The sequence below is a fragment of the Stegostoma tigrinum genome, unplaced genomic scaffold, assembly GCF_030684315.1.
Source record: "Stegostoma tigrinum isolate sSteTig4 unplaced genomic scaffold, sSteTig4.hap1 scaffold_375, whole genome shotgun sequence".
Classification (NCBI taxonomy): domain Eukaryota; kingdom Metazoa; phylum Chordata; class Chondrichthyes; order Orectolobiformes; family Stegostomatidae; genus Stegostoma; species Stegostoma tigrinum.
Genome location: NW_026728303.1, coordinates 63,731 through 84,360, shown reverse-complemented (window position 1 = coordinate 84,360; position 20,630 = coordinate 63,731). Strand labels below are relative to the sequence as shown.

The 20,630-nt window shown below is 44.4% G+C and overlaps 1 long non-coding RNA gene across 8 annotated transcripts in view; it reads left to right on the top strand.

The window, feature by feature from the left end:
- The window catches only part of LOC132208381 (uncharacterized), a 55,074-nt gene that overhangs the window by 28,193 nt on the left and 6,251 nt on the right, over nt 1-20,630 (top strand). For 7 of the 8 annotated variants that reach the window (XR_009444463.1, XR_009444462.1, XR_009444461.1 and 4 more), the window contains 2 exons: nt 1,858-1,943; nt 7,530-7,687. This is a non-coding gene — a long non-coding RNA (uncharacterized LOC132208381). The remainder of the gene's footprint in view (nt 1-1,857; nt 1,944-7,529; nt 7,688-20,630) is intronic. The other variant, XR_009444464.1, reaches the window with a different exon arrangement.

Sequence of the window (20,630 nt, the reverse complement as noted above, 5' to 3'; positions counted from 1 at the left end):
TGCAGCTGTACAGGGACCTAGCTTAGAAGGATGAGAGGGGGTCTGATTGAGATGCAGAAGATTATTAAAGGATTGGACACTCTGGAGGCAGGAAGCATGTTTCCGCTGATGGGTGAGTCCAGAACCAGAGGTTCTGTTTAAAAATAAGGGGTAGGCCATTTAGAACAGAGTTGAGGAAAACCTTCTTCACTCAGAGAGTGGTGGATATATGGAATGCTCAGCCCCAGAAGGCTGTGGAGGCCAAGTCTCTGGATCGTTTCAAGAAAAAGATGGATCGATCTCTTCAAGATAGTGGAATCAAGGGTTATGGGGATAAGGCAGGGACAGGATACGGTTTGTGGATGATCAGTCATGATTATAATGAATGGTGGTGCTGGCTTGAAGGGCCGAATGGCCTACTCCTGCACCTGTTGTCTGTTGTAAAAGTTAATTGTAGAAGAATGATTAAGATGGTCCCATATATATGGTGTTGGCAGCTGGTTCACATTGGGAAAACAACATGGTTGATCTTGATTCTACTCCTACTTGTTACACAGAAGCCTCTTCGAGCAACAATTCTTGAATGCCACAATGATGCCACCCGAAGGTTGCAGGAACAGCAACTCATATTCAGCTTGGGAACCCTGCAGCCCAATGGTATCAATGTGGACTTCACCAGCTTCAAAATCTCCCCTTCCCCCACCGCATCCTAAAACCAGCCCAGTTCGTCCCCTCCCCCCACTGCACCACACAACCAGCCCAGCTCTTCCGCTCCACCCACTGCATCCCAAAACCAGTCCAACCTGTCTCTGCCTCCCTAACCTGTTCTTCCTCTCACCCATCCCTTCCTCCCACCCCAAGCTGCACCTCCATCTCCTACCTACTAACCTCATGCCACCTCCTTGACCTGCCCGTCTTCCCTGGACTGACCTATCCCCTCCCTACCTCCCCACCTATACTCTCCTCTCCACAAACTATCTTCTTTTCTCTCCATCTTCGGTCCGCCTCCCCCTCTCTCCCTATTTATTCCAGAACCCTCACCCCATTCCCCTCTCTGATGAAGGGTCTAGGCCCAAAACGTCAGCTTTTGTGCTCCTGAGATGCTGCTGGGCCTGCTGTGTTCATCCAGCCTCACATTTTATTATTCTTGAATGTTGATGGGACGTTGAAATGCAGGTAGATTATCGTGATCACTTGTTGAAAATGGATAGCAGCTAGTAGTTCTCTTTCGTCTCAACTAGTGACCAGTAGGCAATGGTCCAACAGTACCTAACCCAGAGGCCACAAGCTCCCCTGAGACATGATGTTAGTTGAGCCTCATGAATAACTACCTGCAGATGGACTATCTGTAGATTAAACATGGTATTAAATCTCACATATACTGCTCTCAACCGTTTTAATCAAAGTGTTTATCACTCGTTGCATAGAAACAGATCACAAAACTGAAATGGCATATGCACAAATACCAACATACAAGTTCTATATAGTGGCATTTTGTTTAAAGTTGTATTTGTAAAATAAAAGGGTGAAATATTAACTTTCACAAATCATATTAACATGCTGTAGAAATCTGTGGAAGTGAGAAATTTGTTTTTTGATTCAATACATGTCTGACAAATGACAATTCAAAGAGATCTTTGTTTCAGCTGGAGTGGGTTGTGGAGTCAACCTCATCAGGGGCATTTAAGTGACTATTTGACAGGCATATGGGTGATAATACAAGATAGGGGTGGAGGTTAGATAGACCTGAGGTTTAGGGTAAAAGTTCAGCACAGCATCATGGGCTGAAGGGCCTGTACTGTTCTATGTTCTATGTATCTTATGCTGTATTCAAATAAGTAAAGTCAGTCAGTGACATTCTGTAACTTCCTTTTCCAGGGGTAGGAGTGGAAGAATCAGAGTGTTTCTTTGAAAATTGGCTTGATGTGTCTGTCCAAGGGTCATCTGGAGGAAAAAATACAAGTGTAAGTACTAAATCTATCATTGCTGATACACATGTAAACTGTAGATTTAACTGTACGTAAACTTTGTTTAACAAACTAGCCCACTCAATAAACTGACAAAAATTACACACCAGATGTTTACTGTATTCTCATCATCTCTGTGATGTCTGGTGAGGGTGCAAGTGAGAAGGCTCCCTGCCAGTAAGTTTGAGTTAAGGCGAAGTTGCATCATTACTGAAGTTATTTATGCTGTAAATGAAGGAGAACAGTAATGTGTATATCCCATGCATTATGTTCCTGTTATTGAGTGTGTGTTTTTTGTGTGTGTGGACCTATTGATCAACTGGAATTTTTGATTATTCAGCCCATTCCTGGTACCACGGGTACTGTTTAACAAAAGGTTTGCTGTCTTAGTATATTTCTCTATTTAGTCACTGCCACTATTAATGTTAAGTTATAGCGTGGTCTTTGCAGAATCTGCACAGTGCATTCCTGCTGGATAAATGATGCACTACATCTGTCTGATGCCATTGCTTCTCAACGACACCATCTTAGCAGCTGTTTTTGTTACCAATAATGTTTTCATCATTAGAATACTTGGAAAATATTCAGAAGTGCTGTATGACTCTACTGCTCACTTGCAGCAGTGATAACACTTAATGTGAGGTCATGTTTTTCCCCATTTGATGTTCTATTGTCAACAATGTATCTCACAACTAATGGGCATATTTCATTGAAACCTGGTCTGTACAGGTATGGTCCAAGGAAGAACTGATTAGTTTTTGACAGATCTAGATTTATTTCTCTATTTTTTAAAAACATCAGTTAAAATTTGTTGTATAGGCAAATGATCATCTTTCTAGAATATTGTTGATTGATTTAGAATGTTGTGGATTGTGACAGCCCTGATAGTAGAATTTTTCATAACTATCAAAATATGAGCAGAATTTTCAGAGCAGATTATCAAATTGGCCTGAAGCTTTCTCAGTGAGATGGAAGCTTTTAATAAAAGGATTTATTTTGTCGGCCTTGCATTTACAAAGAATCAGTCAAGTGGAGAAATGTCTCAAAGAAAAGCTGTGTAATTGTAGAGTCATGGATGTTTGTTGCACAGGAGGAGGCCGTGCGGTCTGTCGTTACTGCACTACTCAACAAAGATCTGTCTACATTGAACTCACATGGCATTTATTTCCTTTTTGATTGTTTGACCCATAGCCCTGGAGCCTACAGCAACACAAGTGATTATCTAAATACTGCTTAAATATTCAGACACTTTCTGAATCAGCCACACTTTCAGTCAGTGAGTTCATGTCAACTAATGGAAAAAGCAGCTTCCAGTTATCCTTTCTATGCCCTTCAAAATCTTAAACACCTTTTACCAGGTCCCCTTGTCTGCTCCAATCTTGTCATCAGTCAGATGGGCAGGTCAGTGGCAGATTGATATAGCCTGAAGAAGGAATAAGATAAGAGAGTACTTAATGTGGCAAAGCCTGTCGTGCCCGATGGAGGTCAGCTACAGCAGTCAGCAGTGAAGTCCACTGGCAAGGATGGGCGGGTTTTAGCCCAGCGCAGGGAATACAAACCATCACGGGGGAAGCCTCGTTCAGAGTGTCTGCAAACTCGTGGCTTAGGAAAGGACTGTAATAGAACATAGAACAGAACAGAACAGTACAGCACAGAACAGGCCCTTCAGCCCACAATGTTGTGCCGACCATTGATCCTCATGTATGCACCCTCAAATTTCTGTGACCATATGCATGTCCAGCAGTCTCTTAAATGACCCCAATGACCTTGCTTCCACAACTGCTGCTGGCAACGCATTCCATGCTCTCACAACTCTCTGTGTAAAGAACCCGCCTCTGACATCCCCTCTATACTTTCCACCAACCAGCTTAAAACTATGACCCCTCATGTTAGCCATTTCTGCCCTGGGAAATAGTCTCTGGCTATCAACTCTATCTATGCCTCTCATTATCTTGTATACCTCAATTAGGTCCCCTCTCCTCCTCCTTTTCTCCAATGAAAAGAGACCGAGCTCAGTCAACCTCTCTTCATAAGATAAGCCCTCCAGTCCAGGCAGCATCCTGGTAAACCTCTTCTGAACCCTCTCCAAAGCATCCACATCTTTCCTATAATAGGGCGCCCAGAACTGGACGCAGTATTCCAAGTGCGGTCTAACCAAAGTTTTATAGAGCTGCAACAAGATCTCATGACTCTTAAACTCAATCTCCCTGTTAATGAAAGCCAAAACACCATATGCTTTCTTAACAACCCTGTCCACTTGGGTGGCCATTTTAAGGGATCTATGTATCTGCACACCAAGATCCCTCTGTTCCTCCACACTGCCAAGAATCCTATCCTTAATCCTTTACTCAGCTTTCAAATTCGACCTTCCAAAATGCATCACCTCGCATTTATCCAGGTTGAACTCCATCTGCCACCTCTCAGCCCATCTCTGCATCCTGTCAATGTCCCGCTGCAGCCTACAACAGCCCTCTACACTGTCAACGACACCTCCGACCTTTGTGTCGTCTGCAAACTTGCTGACCCATCCTTCAATCCCCTCATCCAAGTCATTAATAAAAATTACAAACAGTAGAGGCCCAAGGACAGAGCCCTGTGGAACCCCACTCACCACTGACTTCCAGGCAGAATATTTTCCTTCTACTACCACTCGCTGTCTTCTGTTGGCCAGCCAATTCTGTATCCAAGCAGCTAAGTTCCCCTGTATCCCATTCCTCCTGACCTTCTGAATGAGCCTACCATGGGGAACCTTATCAAATGCCTTGCTGAAGTCCATATACATCACATCGACAGCTCGACCCTCATCAACTTTTCTAGTCACATCCTCAAAAAACTCGATAAGTTTTGTGAGACATGACCTACCCCTCACAAAGCCGTGTTGACTGTATTTGATCAAGCCATGCTCTTCCAGATGGTCGTAAATCCTATCCCTCAGAATCCTTTCTCACACCTTGCAGACGACAGACGTGAGACTTACTGGTCTGTAATTGCCGGAGATTTCCCTATTTCCTTTCTTGAAGAGAGGAATTACATTTGCCTCCCTCCAGTCCTCAGGTACGACTCCAGTGGAGAGTGATGTTTGACTTTTTAAACTTTTGTTTTTATTCTTCTACTGTTATACTAAGAAGACTGTAGTGCTGAATTTTTTAACTTATTCATTTATTTTTATCACATGGAGCATGGAACGGTACAGCACAGTACAGGCCCTTCAGCCCACGATGTTGTGCCGAACTTTTACCCTAATCCTGTGGTCAATCTAACCTCCGCCCCTACCTTATACTATCATCCATGTGCTTGTCTAATAGCCGATGAAATGCCCCTATTGAGGCTGACTCCACTCCCCTCTCCGGCATTGCATTCCACTCCCCTACGACTCTGAGTAAAGAAGGATGGATAAATTTTCTACTTCTGCAACTAAAATTGCGTACCAAGGTACTTTGTACCTGAGATGGCACCGTCTAAGGCAACTTTGTACTCTTTTCTTTGTACTCTTGTACCCTGTATTGAATGCATGTGATAATAAAATCTCACTCTAATGCATAGCAGGACACTGGGAAGCTTAGAGGAGAAAAGGGACCCTGGAGTGCTTGTTCATGAATTCCTGAAGGGGTCAGGTCAGGCTAGTAAGGGTTGTTACAAAGACATATGGGACACCTCCCTTTATCAGTTGTGGCATAAATTGTAAGAGTGGGAAAGTCACTTTGGAGTTGTTTAAAAGTTTGGTTAGGCCACAGCTGGAGTCGTGTGTGGCATTTTGGTCACCACCCATTAGGAAGGATGTAATTGCACTGGAGGGAATGAAAAGGATGTTGCATGTGTTGGAGCATTTTAGCTGTGAAGAAAGACTGGAAAAAATCACATTATTTTCTGTGAAGCAGAGAAGGTTTGGTGGGTGAATGGAGGTCCTGACAGAGGCATATAAGATTATGAGAGGTATAGATGGGTTGAATAGAAAGCATTGTTTGCCTTAGTTAAAGCATCAATAACAATAGAGCATAATTTTAAAGAGAAAGACGGGAATATTGAGGAGGTTTGAGGAAAATCGTTTTCATCCAGAGTGTGGTGAAGGTCTGGAGCGCATTGCCTGGGCGGGAAGTTGAAACAGGAAACCTCACAACCTTTGAAAAGTACTTGGATGAGCAGTTGACATGTCGTAATATTTAAGAGAATGGTCTCGTGTGTAAAAATGCGACTAGTATATGTTGCAGTGTATTTTTAGAGGTACAGCCTTAGTGGGCCATAGGACCTCTTCTGTACTATATGATTCCATGACAACCCCCAGCCCAGGCAGCTGGTTTTTTCAGTCATCTCCAGGATTACACCCTTCATAGTGTGATCCCTTGCGTTGTTCGCCGTCCCAAGTTCATTAGCTCACACTTTTCCTGGTTGAGTTCAATTGCTGTGCTCAGCTGACCAGTCTGTTGATCTCCTCCTGAAGTTTATTCTTCCTGTCTGTCAACCAATTTTGGATCCAGTGTGCCACTTTGCCTTTGATCCCATGGCTGTTATTTACATGGCCATTCCATCGATATCCTCCTCACTAAATTAGCCATTCGCTAGCAATACAGTCATACATCCTGTGTTTAAGCCCAAATGATGAATTAACTTGACAAATTTCAAGGGTCCTTGTGGAAAGCCCTGCACAACCCCACTCAAAGCAAACATCCTGTCAAATAGATATCCCTCTACCATCAATCACCCTGTGCTCTCTGCCACAGCCAGTTTTGGCTCCAGTGTGCCTCTTTGCCTTTGATCCCATGGCTGTTGTTTTCTTGCTCAATCTGCCAAGGGGGACTTTACTAAGCCCACATCAAATGCATAATGTGACCTCATCTTAACAAATCCATAGTGTTTATCCCTGATTATTTCTTGCAAGTACATTCTACCCCTAAGAATGCCTCTTTATAGCTTCACCAGTGCTGAGATTATTCTGACTGGCCTTTAATTTCCTGGTCTGTTCCTCTCTCCGTTTATTAATAGTGGGACAATGTTAATAGTGTTTCATTACTTCACGTGTGATTGACAAGGGTTTGAAAATTGCTGCCAGCGGCCCAGATATCTCCTCCCTCACTTCCCCCGCTAGCTGGTATACGTTTCAGTTCGCCCTGTAGATGTATCCACTTTTAAAGTTGCTCAACCAGCTGCATCTCCCTGTATCTTAACCTCTGATGCTCCGAGGTCCTCTGCCCTGATATCTTACTTGCAGTGTCCTTTTCCATTGTAAAGATTGACACAAAATATTCATTGAGGACCGTGCCGATGTTTTCCAGGTCCACACAAAGATTACCTCTGTGAAATGAACGAGGAGCTATTAGAGAGGTTTGAGATTTACAATCAAGAAAGAAATTGACAAAATGACTTCCTTGGAGAATCAGACAACATACATTGTCCATTGTTGTAAACAAACAGAAGTTTTTGTTTCCACAGTTGTTTGCAAATAGCCAATCAAGATCATAAAAATAATGTTTTAAGATGATTTACAAAGCAAGGCAATTGAGGAAGATGTATTGGATGTATTGAACTCTCAACTACCTCCCTTAAGTTTAGGAATGTCAGTATTTTTCTTCTGGATAACTTTTGCAGATATCTTCAAACAAGTAGCTGAACCCACAGATTTATGTGACCAACGAAGCCTGAGCCTTTTGCTTCACGATGCAGTCCAGATCCCTCGGCAGCTGGGTGAGGTAGCTTCATTTGGAGGCAGCACCATTGAACCAAGTGTCCGCAGTTGCTTCCAACATGTAAGTGTGCTCTGCACCAATTCATAATGTCAAGCGGGTCTACTTGCCAGTATGAATTTTGAGCTCATTTTCGTTTTGTTCACCTGCACATCTGCCAATGTGGTATATCGTATCCATTGCACCCGGTGTGGCCTCCGCTACATTGGGGAAACCAAGCAGAGGCTTAGGAACCACTTTGCAGAACACCTCCGCTTGGTTCGCAACAAACAACTGCACCTCCCAGTCGCGAACCATTTCAACTACCCCTCTCATTCCTCAGACGACATGTCCATCATGGGCCTCCTGCAGTGCCACAATGATGCCACCCGAAGGTTGCTGGAACAGCAACTCATATTCCGCTTGGAAACCCTGCAGCCCAATGGTATCAATGTGGACTTCACAAGCTTCAAAATCTCCCCTTCCCCCACTGCATCCCAAAACCAGCCCAGTTCTTCCCCTCCCCCAACTGCATCTCAAAACCAGCCCAGCCTGTTTCTGCTTCCCTAACTTGTTCTTCCTCCCACCCATCCCTTCCTCCCATCTCAAGCTGCACCTCCTTTTCCTACCTACTAACCTCATCCCACCTCCTTGACCTGTCTGTCTTCCCTGGACTGACCTATCCCCTCCCTACCTCCCCACCTGTACACTCCTGTCTACCTATCTTCTTTTTTATCCATCTTCGGTCCGCCTCCCCCTCTCTCCTTATTTATTCCAGTTCCCTCTCCCCATGCCCCTCTCTGATGAAGGGTCTAGGCCCGAAACGTCAGCTTTTGTGCTCCTGAGATGCTGCTTGGCCTGCTGTGTTCATCCAGCTCCACACTTTGTTATCTTGCACTATTGATATGGACTGGTTTGTCACTAGAATTTATTACCCAGGCAAAGTGTGTCACGACTTCAGTTGATCTGAGCTCTTAACAGCAGGTGGAGCCTCAAGTTAATGCCTCTTCTGAATGCTGGCATCTCCGACAATCCAAATTCCTCAGTACTTCATTGAAGTATTACCCTAAAAATTATGCTTAAATATAAATTACAGCTTGAAGCCATAACCTTCTAATTTATTGTTGAGAGCTCTACTAGTTTATAACAGAACTAGAACAGACCTGGAATGGATACGGGATGGTTTTCTTGAGCAATATGTTGAGGAACCAACTGGAAAGCAGTGCATCTAAGACTGGGTGCTGTGTAATGAGAAGGGAATCATTGCCAATCTAGCTGTGCAAGATTTCTTCAAGATGAGTGGCCGCAACATGATAGAATTTTTTCAATCAAGATGGAGAGTGTGAGAGTTGACTTGGAGACCAGGGTGCTGCATCTTAATAATGAAAGCTGAAGATATGAGGCATGAAATTAGCCTTGATAGATCACAAAGAGTTGCTTAAAGGGATGACAGTGGATAGGCAATGGCAAACATTTAAGGAGCACGTGGGCGGACTACAACAACTGTTTATTCCTGTCTGGCATGAAAGCAAAATGGGTAAGAGGACCAATCCATGACTTAACAAAGGCAATTAGCGATAGTATCTGATCCATGGAAACAACATTTGAGGATTGGCAGCATAGTAGAATTTAGCAAAGAAGGACCAAGGGATTGATTAAGAAGGGGTAAATGCAGTAAAGTAAGCATACAGGGAACATAAAGACTGACAGAGTTTCTATAGATACGTGAAGAGAAAGAGACTGGTAAAGACAAATGTTAGGAAGGGGGTTGACCAGTCAAGGGAAGACAGACAGGTCAAGGAGGCAGGGCTGACGCTGGTAGGTAGGAGGTGGGGTGGGGTTAGGGTGTAACCCTAACCCGAACTCTCACCCTAATCTCCACCCCACCTCCTACCTACCAGCATCATCCCCTCCTCCTTGACCTGTCTGTCTTCCCTTGACTGATGAACCTCCATCATAACTCCCCAACAACACTCACCTTTACTGGCTCCAGCACCGCCTCTTTGATCTGTCTCCACCTATCTTCTCCTCTATCCATCTTCTATCCACCTCCCCTTCTCTCTTTATTTATTTCAGAATCCCGTTCCCCTCCCCCATTTCTGAAAAAGGGCCCAAACCCGAAACGTCATCTTTCCTGCTCCTCTGATACCGCTTGGCCAGCTGTGTTCATCCGGCTCCACACCTTGTTATCTCAGATTCTCCAGCATTGGCAGTTCCTCCCGTCTCTGAAATGGTCTGTTGGCCTTCGTTCCGAGAGGTTTCGAGTACAGAAGCCAGAATGTGGTGTTGCAGTTACGCAGCACCTTGGTGAAGCCGCACCTAAAATAGTGTGTGCAGTTTTGTGCTCCTTTTCTGCGGAAGGATGCTGTTGCTCTCATAGTTTATCAGTGCAGCGCATGTTTATCAGCCTGTTTCCCGGAATGGCAGGTCTGATGTATGATCAGAGATTGACTCGGTTAGGATTGTTCTCGCTGGAATTCAAATGAATGAGGTGACTTATAAAATTCGAACAGGACTGGACAGGATAGATGCAGTTCCCAGTGGTGGGTGTGTCCAGAACCAGGGGTCACAGTATGAGGATTCAGGATAGACGATTTCGGAGGTATTTCTTCACCCAAAGAATGGTGAGTCCGTGGAAATCATTACCAAAGCAAGCAGTTCATGTCAAAACATTGAACGTATTCAAGATATGGCTAGATATAACACTTGGGGTGAATGGGATCAAGTGTTATGGAGAGAAAGCAGGATTAGGCTGTTGAGTTGGATGATCAGTCATGATCATGAAGAATGGTGGAGCAGGCTCAAAGAGCCATTTGGCCTCCTCCCTCCTCCTAGCTTCCATGTTTACAATAGTCACTCTCTGAAATGCAAAGCTTGAGCAATTGTGCAACTTTGAACTGGGTGCTGGTAGTTTGGTCAGTAACGAAGTTAGGTAAGGCTCGGCAGGACAGTGCTCATTGTTGTTTCTAACATTTTCACCGTGCAGGACTTAGTCCTTGCTCTGCTTCAAGCGAAGAAGTGAGCTAATTGGAGATATCTACAACTTGTTAAGGTTCCAAAGGTTTAAAGTGATGTGGGGATGTGTGGTATTGCTCATAAAGTACATCATGAAGATAAATAAGATAAAAGATAAAAGAATGACGAGAGTAAGATGAGGGCCAATCAAGGACAGTAGTGGGAAGTTGTGTGTGGAGTCAGAGGGGATAGGGGAAGCACTAATTGAATATTTTTTGACAGTATTCACTCTGGAAAACGACAATGTTGTCGAGGAGAATACTGAGATACAGGCTACTCGACTAGCGTTTTGTACAGTCACGGGATTTATAGGGATTGACTTCCGGAGCCATGATGTCATGCTCCAACTGTACAAAATGCTAGTGCAGCCTCATTTGGAATATTGCGTGCAGTTCTGGTCGCCCCATGACAGGAAGGATGTTGAAGCATTGGAAAAGGTGCAGAGGAGATTTACCAGGATGCAGCCTGGTCTGGAGCACAGGCCCTATGAAGAAAGGCTGAGAGACTTGGGTCTGTTCTCATTGGAGAAAAGGAGGCTAAGGGGGGATTTAATAGAGACATATAAGATGATCAGAAAATTAGATATTGTGGACAGTGAGAGTCTTTTTCAGAGGATGATGATTTCAGCTTGTACAAGGGGGCATAGCTACAAATTGAGGGGTGATAGATTTAAGACAGATGTCAGAGGCAGGTTCTTTACTCAGAGAGTGCTATGGGCGTGGAATGCCCCGCATGCCAAAGTAGTTAACTCAGCCACATTAGGGGCATTTCAACAGTCCTTGGATAAGCATATGGATAATGATGGGATTGTGTCAGGGGAGGGGCTTAGATTAGTTCACAGGTTGGCGCAACGTCGAGGGCCGAAGGGCCTGTTCTGTGCCGTATTGTTCTATGTTCTATGTTCTATAATGGATATCACAAGTAGATGACTGATGTGTATACTGTGCATTGTCAAATGGTTCAAATTTTAGAACTGAAAAGTGCCTGGTCTACCTCAAATTGCCATGGAAAACCAAAGCTTCTCAAAAGTTTGAGCTTAAGCAAGTAATTCATGCTGCTGCTGTATAGTGGTTATGTGAATGGTATTTTCCCCTAGCAGGATGCTGTTGTCAGTCCAAAAATAATCCTCATTGCATTGACCAACATTGTCTATGAAATTTGCAGCCAGTATTATGCCAGACATATAGGTCATATATGATAATGATTGGCCGACTGAAAACTGCTTGTTTGTAATGAGCAGAGCACACCGCACCGGCACGTGTGAGATGCTTTCTCTTTTCCACAACCAAGGACCCCAACATGGTTCGCAGAACTTTCACTTTGATCCATTTCACAAAATTCGGCCCTCATCCATTCCACCTATCCCAGAATCATAAATTCTCCTTATTCTCAGCTTGTCCCTCCATCAACCTCTGCGTTCAGCAGATTATCTTCCAGCATCTTCACCAGTATCCCCTTTCAGCATTCCAAAGTGACCATTTCCTCAGTCACCAAGCAAGGTCCCAAATACACTTGTAAAGTGAAACAGCGATTTACCCGTACTTCATCTGTTCAAACATACAGGTATATTCAATTTTTCCAGTGTTTTCTCTGCAAAGGGGAAATGATACATTGATTAGGTGATTATCCTGCGGTACACCCTCATTCAGTCCACAAGAGTGGACTTGTCAACCACACGACATGTTTTTCTTCTCGTATAAATTATTCCAATTGTTTGAAATATCATGTTCTTGCGTTTGTTCCATTGGGTGTAAGACAAAACTGCTTTGGTAATAAAAGTCTCTCTGAAATGAAAGACACAAATGTAAGGTATTTCCGGCTGGTAGACAGGAGGTCGGAAAACTCCCAAAAATTCTCAAGGGAATGCTTGTGATGAGGTGGAGGGTAGAAGAAATTATGTTACGAAACATTATTTTTTGCAAAAGCTTGGTAACACAATGGTAATTTTTTTTAAAAAAATCAAAGGTTGTGTCCAGAAGAGGTGTGAATAGCTACATAGGCATCTGAATGCAAAAAGGGATACAGGAGCAAGATGGAAGCGTAGGTTCTGATCTAAATTGGTTGAACTTAATATTGGACCAGAAGGCTAGAAAGTGACAAGACAGATGATGAAGTCTTGTTCCTCAAACTTGTATTAAGGTTGTTGACTAATTGATTGATTTATTGTCACGTGTACCAAAGTAGAGTGAAAATCTTTATTTATGAGTGGTACAGGCAGATCATAGTAAGTGAAGGATATACAGATGAAAATGACAGAGGCATGCAGGTTACATTGAACAGAGCATGCGCTCAGTGAGATCAATGTTAGCAAGATCAGCGTTATTTCAGGCTAGAGAGTCTATTTATCAGTCTGATAACAACTGGGAAGAAGCTGTTCCTAAAACTGTTGGTGTGCATGTGTTCAGGCTTCTGTACCTGGTGCCTGATGGAAGAGGATGTAGGAGATCATTACGTAGGTGCGATGGGTCTTTGGTGATGCTGGCTACCTTTCCGCAGCAGTGAGCCATGTAAATGGAGTCCTTGGATGAGAGGTTGGCTTCCGTGATGATCTGGGCTGTGCACACCCGCTTCTGTAGTTTCTCAGTCCTGGGCAGAATAGTTGCCATACCAGGCCATTATACACTTGGACAATGTGCTTTTAATGGTGCATCTGTAGAAATTGGTCAGGCCAAATTTCCTGAGCCGCCCGAGGAAGGAGAGGCATTGTTGTGCCGCCTTGACCAACGTATTTTCGTGGAAAGTCCAGGACGGGTTGTTGATTATCGTCATACCGGGGAACTTGACACGCTCCACCCTCTCAACCTCAGTTCCATTGATATACATCAGGGCGTGTTCTCCTCCTGTCTTTTGAAATCAGTGATCAGTTCTTTAGTTTTGCCGACATCGAGAGAGAGGTTGTTCTCTGCACCACGTCACCAAACCCTTTGCCTCCCTTCTGTATTTTGATTCATTGTTAGATATCCATCCCACTGCAGTGGTGTCGTCAGTTAACTTGCAGATGGCGTTAATTTGGAATTTGGCAACACAGTCATGGGTGCACAAGGAGTGCAGTAGGGGGCTGAGGAAACATCCTTAGAGGGCACTAGTGTTATTGTGGAGGAGGGGCAGTTACCTATCTTCACTGTGGTTTTGGGTCAGAAAGTTAAGGATCCAGTAGCAGAGGGCAGAGCAGAAACCTAGGTCATAGAGTTTTGAGATCAGTCTGGAGGGGATAATAGTGTTGAAGGTGGAGCTGCAGTCAATGAGCAGGATTCCTACATAGCTCATTGTGCACATTTCTGCCAACGACATCGGTAGAAAGAGGGTTCACTGAATCCCTACAGTGTAGAAACATTCAGCCCAACAGGTCCACACCTACCCCTGCAAGGCTAACAAACCTGGTAGCTATGGACAATTTAGTGTGGTCAATCCACCTAATTTGCACATCTTTGGACTGTGGTAGGAAACTGGAGCACCTAGCGAAAACCCTCACAGACATGGGGAGAATGTGTAAACGAAGAGTCACCCAAGGGTGGAATTGAGCCCAGGTCCCTGGTACTGTGAGGCAGTAGTGCCAACCACTGCACCACCTTGTTGCCCTTGAGACTTTCTCCAAGGCTACCCTTGTGTCTTAAGGGACTCTTTTCCCCCCATTCTCACTAACACATTTATTATGTCGTACAATCCCGTAGCAGCAATATCTTTTAGAGTGTGGGAAGAAATGGGAGTAACTGGAGGAAACTCAAACAGTCATGGGGAGAATGCGCAAACTCCACACAGACAGTTGTCCACAACTGGAATCGATCCTGGGGCCCTGTCACTGTAAGGCAGTGGTGCTAACCACTCAGCCACTGTGCTGTGGCATTTAGGTCCTGCAAAATGAGTACAAGAACTAGAATGATGAATATTCAACCTTTCGCACAAAAAGTTGGTCAGAGCTAGGACTCATACTAATCACTGTAACACTGTTTCTGAGACAACAAGGTGGAGAGCTGGATGGACACAGCAGGACAAGCAGCATCAGAGGAGTAGGAAAGCTGATGTTTCTGAAGAAGGGTCTAGGCCCGAAACGTCAGCTTTCCTACTCCTCTGATGCTGCTTGGCCTGCTGTGTTCATCCAGTTGTACACCTCGTTAACTCCGATTCTCCAGCATGTGCAGTTCCTGCTATCTCTCCAGAACACTTTTTGTTTTGTTCACAGCAATGACAGAACACAGTTTGAGAGAAAATAATGCAGCCATATACACAACATTGATGAAAGATACTTTCTCATTTCCAAATGTTAAGGAAAGCGTTGTATGAAAATTATATTCTGTCACAGAATTTGGACACACTCTGGTTTCTTCCTGTGTTGCCTAAAACGTATGCCATGTTTTTCGACCTTTGATTTCTCAGCATTTCTTCTTCTTTTGTAATGTAGTGCTGGAGGGAAACCATAATCCCAGATTGTAAGTGCTTTGAGGTTCAACATTGTCTGAGAACCCCCTCACTGTCTCTGAATACCCAAACTGATCAATAATAATCATCCTAATTGTCTGTCTTGACCTTACTGCAGCATTGCTTATTGTGTCACTGGCGGGTGACAGATCACATTGACATTTCACATCATGAAAGTAGCTGCATGAATATTTGTATTCTTGGTTCTACATTAGTGAGTTTTTGTTGCAACGTTTTGGTCTGGAAGTAAGAGGCATCTCAAAGAATGTGCTATCTGTGCTTTTGTGGAATCTGCTTTTGTACTTTGACTTTGGGTTAAGCAATGTAACATGTCCTTGCTGATTTTCCATATTTAATTCAATTAGAATTTCATTGACTCTAGGTTTTACTCTTGAAATATGATGAATGAGCAGAAGGCTATTCAGTCCATTGAGTCTGCCACTCAATGAGATCATAAAATACTGATATTCCTCGATACCACTTTCCTGCCGTTTCCCTATAGCGTTTCATTCCCATACTGTTAAAAATACTCCAGTCTGAGCATCTTAACTTTTGTACATCCCTCTGCAGGCAGTCTGGCAGTCTCATCACTTGTCTTCCATACCTATTTTTGTGTTTTCTGTAAGCTCAGTAATAGTACATTCACTTTCATCACTATGTCATTAATATTTATTCGCAACAAGAATGGCCGTGGCATTGATCCGTATGGCAGTTCACTTTTTACAGCTTGCCAACCTGGAAATGACTCCCCCTGTACCAAATGTCTGTTCTCTATTATTTGGTCAATCCCCTATCCATGTTAATATATTTCCCCAAAACTATGTGGTCTTATTAAAAGTCTTATCTGCTTGAAGTGTGATTATTTTTACAAATACCTTTTTGAATGTCACACCCTTTTATTTGTACTACTTGTAATCTCCTCATGGAATTCTTATAAATCTGTCATGCACAATTTCCTGTTTATCAAGCCGTAGTGACTGTGATTGTATTACGTATTTTAAGTGCTCTGCAATTACATCTTTTCTGATAGGCTCTTGCATTTTCCAATAACAGACATTAAGCTAACTGGCCAGTAGTTATCTTTTTTGTCTCCTTTCCTTTCTAAAATAAAGGTACTAGTCATAGCATCCCTGCAGCATGAGAGCAGGCCACTTGGCCCATTGTGTCCAAACTGACTCTCGGAAGAGCATGGCACCCAGATTCAACCAGCTGCCCAGCCCCTGCAACCTTGCATTTCCCATGGCTAATCCACCTAATCTGTGCATGTTTGGATTGTGGGAAGAGACCGGAGCAGCTCGAAGAAACCCACACAGACACGGGGATAAGGTGCAGATTCCTCACAGAAAATCACCTGTGGATGGGATTGAATCCAGGTCCCTGCCACTGTGAAACAGCATGCTACTCACTGAGCCACCATACTGCCCTGTGGGGCACTGGGACTTTTTGAAAAGCCAAGGATACTGGAGAGATTGTGATCAGTGCATCAACTATCACTATAGCTATTACTTTTAATATCCTGGGATGCAGCACTTCGGGCCCAGGGGACCTAATGGTCTTTAACCCAGTTAGTTTCCCTCATATCTTTTCTTTAGGGATAGTTGCTGTTTTATATCCTGTCCTATCATTTGCCCTTTGATTATGCAGGAATTTTGGAACACTGTCAGTGTCTTTTACTGTGACTGTATTCATTTGTGGGACATGTGTGTCACTGCCTGGCCAGTATTTCTTGCCCATCCTGAGTTGCCTCTTGAGAAGGTGATGGTGAGCTGCCTTCTTGAACCACTGCATTCTTCCTGCTGTGGGTTGACCCACAGCGCTATTAGGGAGGGAATTCCGGGATTTTGAGGGGAAGGAATGGCAATGTATTTCCAAGTCAAGATGGTGAGGGACTTGGAGGCGGTGGTGTTCCCATATGTCTGCTGCCCTTGTCCTTCTGGATGGAAGTGGTCTTGGGTTTAGAAGGTGCTGTCTGAGGAGCATTGGTGAATTTTTGCAGTGCATCTTGTAGTTAGTACCCACCGCTGCTACTGAGCATTGCAGATGGAGGGAGTGGATACTTGTAGATGTTGTACTGGCTGCTTTGTCCTGGATGGTGTCAAGCTTCTTGAGTGTTGATGGAGCTGCACTCATCCAGGCAAGTGGGGAGTGTTCCATCGCACTCCTGACTTGTGCCTTTTAGATGGCGGACAGGCTTTGAGGAGTCAGGGGGTGAGTTATTTGATGTGATATTCCCAGCATCTGGCCTCCTCATGTGGCCACTATCTTAATGTGATGACCAGTTGAGTTTCTGGTCAATGGTAACGCCCAGCTGACAGTGAGGGATTCATTGATGGTAACACTCTTGAATGTCAAGAGATGGTCAGAGCCTGGCATTTGTGTGGCGCAAATGTCACTTGGCACTTGTCAGCCCAAGCCTGGATATTGTCCGGATCTTGTTGCACGTGAACTTGGACTGCTTCAGTGTCTGAGAAGTCAAATGGTGCTGAACATTGTGCAAACATCAGCGAACATCCCCACTTCTGACCTTATGATGGCGGGAAGGTCATTGATGAAGTAGCCGAAGATGGTTGGGCCGAGGACACTACCCTGAGGAACTCCTGCAGAGATCTTCTGGAGCTGAAATGATTGACTGCCAGCAACCACAACCACCTTCCCATGTGTCAGGTATAACTCCAACCACCGGTGAGTTTGCCTGTGAAACTCATTGATTCCCATTTTGCTAGGGCACCTTGATGCCACACTCGGTCAGATGCAGCCTTGATGTGAAGGGTTGTCGCTCTCACTTCAGCTCTGGAATTCAGCTCTTTTGTCCACGTTTGAACCAAGGCTGTGATGGGGTCAGGAGCTGAGTGGCCACGGCAGAACCCAAACTGGGCGTAACTGAGTAGGTTATTTCTGAGCAGGTGCTGCCTGATAGCACTGTTGATCACACCTTCCATCACTTTACTGATGATTGAGAGTAGACTAATGGAGCAGTAATTGGCTGGCCTGGTTTTGTCCTGCTTTTTCTGTACAGGACATACTTGGGCAATTTTCTACATTGTCAGGTAGATACCAGTGTTGAAACAAACTAGAACAGCTTGGCTCAGGCAGCAGCAAGTTCTGGAGCACAAATCTTCAGTACTGTTGCTGGAATGTTGCCAGGACCCATAGCCTTTGCAGTATCCAGTGTCCCTAACCATTTCTTGATATCACATGGAGTGAATTGAATTGACAGAAGACTGGTATCTGCAATAGTGGGGATCACTGGAGGAGGCCGAGTTTGATCACCCATTCAGCGCTTGTGGCTAAAGATTTCTGCAAATGCTTCAGCCTCATGTTTTGCACTGATGTGCTTGGTTCTTCCATCGTTGAGGATGGGGACATTTGTGGTGCCTCCTCCTCCTCCAGTGAGTTGTTTAATTGTCCATTGCCATTCATGACTGGATGTGGCAGGGCTGCAGAACTTACATCAGATCCATGGTGAGATTGATTAGCTCTGCCTATCACTTGCTGCTTTCGCTATTTGGCATGCAAGTAGTCCTGTTTGGTGGCTTCACCAAGTTGATTCCTCATCTTCAGGTAAGCCTGGTGCTGCTCCTGGCATGCCCTCCTGCACTCTCCATTAAACCAGGATTGATGGTAACGGTTGAGTGAGGGACATACTGAGCCACGAAGGTTGTAGATTGTGCTAGAGTTCAATTCTGCTGCTGTTGATGGCCCACAGCACCTCATGGATGCCCAGCCTTGAGTTGCTAGATCTATGTGAAGTCTGTCCCATTTACTGCAGTGATAGTGCCACACACATGATGGAGGTTGTTCTCAATGTGATGGCGGGACGTTGTTCCACAAGGACTGTGCGATGGTCACTCTTACTGATACTGACATGGACAGATGCAACTGCAGCTGGCAGATTAGTAAGGATGAGGTCAAGTATGTTTTTCCCTCTTGTTGGCTCCCTCACCACGTGCCGCAAACCCAGTCTGGCAGCTGTGTCCTTTAGGATCTGACCAGCTCGATCAGTAGCACTGGTGCTGAGCTACTCTTAGCAGTGGATATTGAAATCCCCCACCCAGAATACATTTTGTGCCCTTGCCATCCTCAGTGCTTCCTCTAAGTGTTGTTCAACATTGCAGAGTACTGATTCAGCAGCTGAGGGAGGACGGTACGTGGTAATCGGCAAGAGCTTTCCTTGGCCATGTTTAACTTGAAGCCATGAGGCTTCATGGGGTCCAGAGTCAATGCTGAGGCCTCCTAGAGCAACACTGTCCTGACTGTACACCACTGTGCCACCACCTCTGCTGGGTCTGTCCTGCCGGTGAGAGAGGACATATCCAGGGATGGTGATGGTGATGGTGGAGTCTGGGACATTGTGTGAAAGATATTATGACTGTGTCAGACTGTTGATTAACTAATCTGTGAGACAGTTCTCCCAATTTTGGCACGAACCCCAAGATGTTAGTGAGGAGGACTTTGCATGGTTGACAGGGCAGTTTCTGCCATTGTCTTTTCTGGTGCCTAGGTCAATGCTGTGTGATTTATCCAGTTTCATTTCTTTGAGTCTAAGTAGTGGTTGGTCCAACTGAGTGGCTTGCGAGGCCATTTTAGAGGGCAGTTGAGAGTCAAGCTCATTGCTGTGGTCTGGAGTCATATGTGGGCCAGACCAGGTGAGGTTGGCAGATTTCCTCCCTTGAAGGACATTAGTGACAATGGATTCATGGTGATCGGTAGATTCTTAAGTCCAGACTTCTTTTAAAAATTAAACTTCCACCATCGAACCCAGGTCCCCAGAACATTTTCTGGGTTTCTGGATTAATAGGTTAATGATAATACCAGTAGGCCTTGAGGACTCATGCAAAGAATTTATTTAACTCTTCAGCCATTTCCTGGTTCCCCAATATTATTTCTCCAACCTCATTCTCTTAGGGGCTTGTATTAACTTTGGCCTGTCCTCCTTTCTATATATTTAACAAAGTTCCAGTTGCCTGTCCTGATATTATTTGCAAGTCCATCCTCAAAGTTTACCTAATCCCCTTCTTTTTTTGGTTGTTTTCTGCCTTTTAAGAATTTCTCGATCCTCTGGCTTGTGATTAATCTTTGCAACATTATATCTATTCTTTCTTTCCATTTGATAAAAGGATCCCTTTGCCTTGTCATGTAGGATAATACGATACAATGTTTTGTTTGTCTTTTCTTGCAATACAGAGTTTTTATAGAACATTACAGCATAGTACAGGCCCTTCGGACCTTGATGTTGTGCTGACCTGTCATACTGATCTTAAGCCCATCTAACCTACACTATTCCATGTGCGTCCATATGCTTGTCCAATGACGACTTAAATGCTCCTAAAGTTGGCGAATCTACCACCGTTGCAGGCAAAGCGTTCCATTCCCTTACTACTCTCTGAGTAAAGAAACTACCTCTGACATCTGTCCTATATCTTTCACCCCTCAATTTAAAGCTGTGCCCCCTCGTGCTCGCTGTCACCATCCTAGGAAAAAGGCTCTCCCTATCCACCCTATCTAACCCTCTGATTATTTGATATGTTTCAATTAAGTCACCTCTCAACCTTCTTCTCTCTAATGAAAACAGCCTCAAGTCCCTCAGCCTTTCCTC